Source organism: Dipodomys ordii, unplaced genomic scaffold (genome assembly GCF_000151885.1).
Source record: "Dipodomys ordii isolate 6190 unplaced genomic scaffold, Dord_2.0 Scaffold22, whole genome shotgun sequence".
Taxonomy (NCBI): domain Eukaryota; kingdom Metazoa; phylum Chordata; class Mammalia; order Rodentia; family Heteromyidae; genus Dipodomys; species Dipodomys ordii.
Genome location: NW_012267238.1, coordinates 14320856 through 14326382, shown reverse-complemented (window position 1 = coordinate 14326382; position 5527 = coordinate 14320856). Strand labels below are relative to the sequence as shown.

Below are 5527 nucleotides of genomic sequence, written 5' to 3'. Positions count from 1 at the left end.
GGCTGGGAAGGTGGCTCAGTAGTAGAGTGCTTGCCTTGCATGCCTGAGGCCCTGGGTTCGATTCCTCAGCACCGCGTAAGCAAAAAGAAAAAAGCCAGAAGTGGCGCTGTGGCTCAAGTGGTAGGGCGCTAGCCTTGAGCTGAAGAGCTGAGGGACAGTGCCCAGGCCCAGAGTTCAGGCCCCACGCCCGGACCCCCCCAAAAAATGATGAGAAAAATCTGTTGAACATAAAAACCTGAATTTGTTACAACAAGTGTGGTGTTTCACACCTGTAACCCAGCGCTTGTGAGGCAGACGTAGGAGGATTACCAGTTTGAAAAGTGCCTGAACAACCTAGTGAGATAATGAGAGAACTTGTTTCATAAAAGAAAAAAAAAAGTCAAAGGCTTGGAATGTGGTTGGTGGTAGAGAGCTTGCCTAGCATGCGTGAAGCCCTGGGTTTGATTCCTCAGTACCACATAAACAGAAAAAGCCAGAAGTGGCACTGAGGCTCAAGTGGTAGAGTGCTAGCCTTGAGTACAGAGATGCTCAGGGACAGTGCTCAGGCCTTGAGTTCAAGTCCCAGGACTGCTTCCCCCCACCCCCAAAGAAGAAAAAAGTCAAGATTTTTTTTTTAAGTTCTTGATATCACATTCACTGAGTCTTAAAGTCTCAAAAGGAAAGAGTTAAGAAAAGACATTCACAGGATTTAGGAGGGGCTTGGTATTAATCATAGGATAGGTCTGTGGTGGAATATCTTAGGCAAGGATTCATTGGTTATATTTGGAAACTAGATAAATTTCTAGAACATATGAGTGCACAAAGTTGCAGCTGAATTAATATATCTGTCATTTGTTTTGTAGTTACTGAGTCTAAATAAGTTAGTCTTAATAAGAACTTTGGTAATTTTTGTTGCAGGTCATGGAATGATACAGTTTGCAAATTATTAACTTTTGCTTCATTTCTAAAACATTATTATTATTTTTTTTTGTCGGTCATAGGGCTTGAACTCTAGGCCTGGGCGCTGTCCCTAAGCTCTTCAGCTCAAGGCAAGCGCTTCTACCACTTGAGCTACAGCGCCACTTCCGGTTTTCTAGTGGTTTATTGGAGATAAGAGTCTCATAGTCTTTCCTGCCCGGGCTGGCTTTGAACCACAATCCTCAGATCTCAGCCTCCTGAGTAGCTAGGATTACAGGTGTGAGCCACCGGCGCCCGGCTTAAAACAGTATTCTTTTGGATAATCTTCAGCCCAACTTGGGCTGATACATCATCTATCTAGATCTGCATTGCTATTTAATAAGTTGCAATTGCTACTAGATTTGTCATTGCCATTTGACCTCTGAAAGTAGCAAGCCTTTTTGTTCTCTTTGATGGCTAATTATTTGTAAATGATCCAGTGTGACTGGCTGTGTCACTGTGGCTCGGTAGCAGCATTTAAGACTGAAGATCATATGTCTGGTAAATGTAATGTAGATTGGTACTAAAACAAAAATTATTGGAGTTTTCAAGACATTTCAAGGACATATTCCTAGATTTTCAAAACTAGACAATAAAAGTATGTCCCATACTTTATTTGGATCTTGAAATTAAGAGTCTTTTTCCCCCTGTTAACCAGAGTAGGGCTTGTTAAACCTTACCAGGATGTGAAGCATTAATTCTGGTAATGATCAAGAATATAGGTTAAGGTAGATGGGTGTGGGCAAATCATGCCTGTAACCCTATTCAGAACACTGAGATCTGAGGATCATGGTTCCGAGCTGACCCTAGCAGGAAAGTCTGTGAAACTCTATCTCCAATTAATCAACAAAAAAGATGAAAGTAGTAGAGCTGTAGCTCAAGTGGTAAAGCACTAGTCTTGAGTGGAAAAACCTAAGGGATGATGCTAAGGCCCTGAGTTCAAGCAGTACTGGCATTAAAAAAAAAAAAAAAGAAGAAGAAGAAAAGGAAAAAGAATACAGATCTTCCTTTTGGCTGGAACCACCATCTTCCAGTAATTTGCCAAAATGACTAACACAAAGGGAAAGAGGAGAGGTACCCGATACATGTTCTCTAGGCCCTTCAGGAAACATGGAGTTGTTCCTTTGGCTACATACATGAGAATCTACAAGAAGAGTGATAGTGTAGACATCAAGGGAATGGGTGTGGTTTAAAAAGAAATGCCCCACAAATGTTACCATGGCAAAACTGGTAGGGTCTACAATGTTACCCAGCATGCTATTGGCATTGTTGTAAATAAGCAGGTTAAGGACAAGATCCTTGCCAAGGGGATTAATGTGCATATTGAGCATATTAAACACTCTAAGAGCGGAGATAGCTTCCTGGTGAAGGAAAATGACTAGGAAAAGAAGGAAGCCAAAGAGAAAGGGTCCTGGGTTCAACTGAAGTGCCAGCCTGCTCTACCCAGAGAAGCACACTTTGTAAGAACCAATGGAAAGGAGCCTGAGCAATTGGAACCTATTCCCTATGAATTCATGGCCAAGACATGTAAAAAAATAAAAGACTGCTGGACTATAAAAGTAAAAAAAAAAAAAAAGAATACAGATATTGAGAATACCATGAGTAAAGGACAAAGTTGTCCATTAACAATCAAGCACTTAGCCGGGCGCTGGTGGCTCATGCCAGTAATCCTAGCTACTTAGAAGGCTGAGATCTGAGGATCGTGGTTCAAAGCTAGCCCTGGCAGGAAAGTTCGTGAGACTCTTATTTCCAATAAACCACTAGAAAACTGGAAGTGGCGCTGTGGCTCAAGCAGTAGAATGCTCGCCTTGAGCTGAAGAGCGCAAGGACAACACCCAAGCCCAGAGTTAAAGCCCCACGACCGACAAAAAATAAAAGTAAAAAAATCAAGCACTTTAAACCAGGAGAATGAAAAAGCCAAGAAGATAAAGACACAAAACCAAGAGGATAAGTATCCAAAATAGACTATGACACTCAGAGAGATTTTGTTCCAGTGGTCTTGGGTAGAAACAGCCTACTTCATGTGGTGTTTAACTTGTTCCAAGGCTCTTGATCTAGCTGTCTATTCTTATAGGTTATCTCCCTCTGGATATTATCTAGACTTCTCAGCATACCTTAAAAGCCCTGCACAATCTAGCTATATCTGACATCACCTCTTAAGCCTCTGTTTCTTCTTCATTCTCTCTGGCCACATTGGCCTTATTGCTGTTCTGTAAACAAATTAATCTTGTTTCTACCTAAGAGTCATGGTAGTCAATACTGCTTTTATGTGAACTAATCTTCCCCCCAAACTTTCATTGCCCACTATCTCTTCTAGTGCAATGTCACATTTTCCTTTATCACCCGGTTTATACTCTTTTTCCCCCTGTCATTCTTGATTCTTTTCCCTTCATGTCACTCTTATATTTATTTCTTTTATATTTATTTCTTCATTATTATATAGCTGTCTTGAAAACAAAAGCCATGAAGGCAAGAAACTCTTGTTGTTCAAGTAAATGCTTTCAGGGTCTAAAGTACTATCCATAATATACAGCTGCTGAATGATTAACACCTCCCTCTCTGAAATACACATGCACTGTTCTATAGTCACACATAACCAGTTTTGACTCTCAAGTGTTTGCTTTTTTGGAATGTATGGTCCTTCTACTTGAAATGACTCTCTATGGTTTCCTTGTATATCTTGATTGTGCTTTAAGACTCAGCTCAAATGTGAAGCTCCCATCAACCCATCCCAGAAGAATTAGTCTTTTAGTCTGTTATTATTGTATTCAGTGCAATAGTTATATTGCTTAATAAGTTGTGATATGTCTAATGCATCTCTGAATTCTAAACCTAGCAGAGGACTTTTCCCAATGATCAAACCTAGGGCCTTATCTATGCTAGGTAAATGTTCTCACACTAAGGTACATCTTCAGCCCTTGGATCTCAAATAGCTTAATGTTTCTTAAAAACTATTTCCATTTTGCTCCATGGTTAGAGAGGTTGTAATGACAGTTAAGGTCTAGGTCTGCTAATTTTCCCTTTTAAGGGAGGGATTGTATTTAACAACTACTTTTGCATCATCTCTATAAGCTATAAAAGGCCTAAATACATCATAAGTCAGGCACTTTGAAAATTAATGTCCTTTTCTTATCACTATGATAGAATTCTTGGCATCAACAACTCAAAAAGGAGGAAGGATTTACTTTAGTTCATGCTGTCAGAATTTTCAATACATAGTCCTTAGCTCCATTGATTCTGGGCCTGTGGTAAGGCAGAACTGTGATAAGTCACACTGAAAAATCATATCCCTGAAGGTGAGCTTTCTAGTCACTGTGACAGAATGCTTGGCATCAACAACTCAAAAGGATGAGGTTTCCATCCCTAGTCCATCAATTCTGGGCTTGTGGTGAGGCAGAATATCATAGTAATGGAAGCATGTGGAAGGAAGGGTCTGCTTACCTCATGGCAGACAGGAAACAGAGACAAGCCTAGTCTATTAACTTACTTCCTCTAGGGAAGCTCCACTCCTTGAAGTTTCCAGACCTTACCAACTAGTGCTACCAGTCAGATACTTGCTCTTTAATACATGTGCCTTTGGCAGGGATGGCGGGGGGTGGTGGTGGAAGGGTAATACTTCATATTCAAATCATAAGAATCTGAAGAAAGCAAAGTGTAGGATATCTGAGAGAAGCTGGAGACTGCCATGACTGCTGTCGTTGCGGCCACACTAGGTAAAGCAGTGTGTATTAAAGGTAATAGGGAATGTCTGTAACAGTTTTAAAAGTTTATGAAATACTTCCATGAGGACTTCAAGCAAACCTATATATAGATTTCTGATAGACCTGAAATCTAATACTGATTCCACTATTGTTAATGTCTGGATCTAAAGTGGTCCCCCAAAGGCTCCTATGTTGAAGGCTTTATCCCCAGATGGTAATATTATTGAGAAGAGAGTGGATCATGAAGGCAATAACTTAATCAATTATTTAGGCTCATTTTAAAGCTCATAGTGAATGGGCCTAAAAGCAAAAGAACCCAGCTGACCATGGACCGAAACCTTTTAAACTCACCCCAAATAAATTATTGTCCTGTAAATTGTTTCTCTTCAATATTCATCACAGAGATGAAAAGTAAGTAACACATCCACCTAATACCTGAGCAAATTAACCATGAGACTTCATTTTTCTCAAGTCTCAATATCTACATGAACAAAATAAAATGTGTCAACAGGATAACTAATTTCTATAACAAAGAATACTGCAATTTCAGAGTCATAATTTAATAAAGCAAATAAAACTTTTGTAGATAAGTATTCCTGGTTATGTAATTATCCAGGGTAGTATCCTTCCAAGAATTCATCTATAAGCCCAGGGTTCTTCTATTTTATGGCTTTAACTTCTATATATATATTTTTTGATACCTTACCTGGGGCTTGAACTGAGAGCCCTGGGCACGGTCTGAGCATTTTTTTGATTACGGCTAGCTCTCTACCACTTGAGCCAGAGCTCTACTTCTAGCTTTTGGGCTGTTAATTGGAGATGAGAGTCTCACAGATTTTCCTGCCATGCTGGCTTCAATTCTCAGATCATGATGCTGTTGAGATCCTAAG

At 40.0% G+C, this 5527-nt stretch overlaps 1 pseudogene; it reads left to right on the top strand.

Moving 5' to 3' along the window:
* Nucleotides 1–1946: 1946 nt before the first annotated feature.
* On the top strand, nt 1947–4473 carry LOC105983952 (annotated as a pseudogene).
* The last annotated feature ends 1054 nt before the right edge of the window (nt 4474–5527 follow it).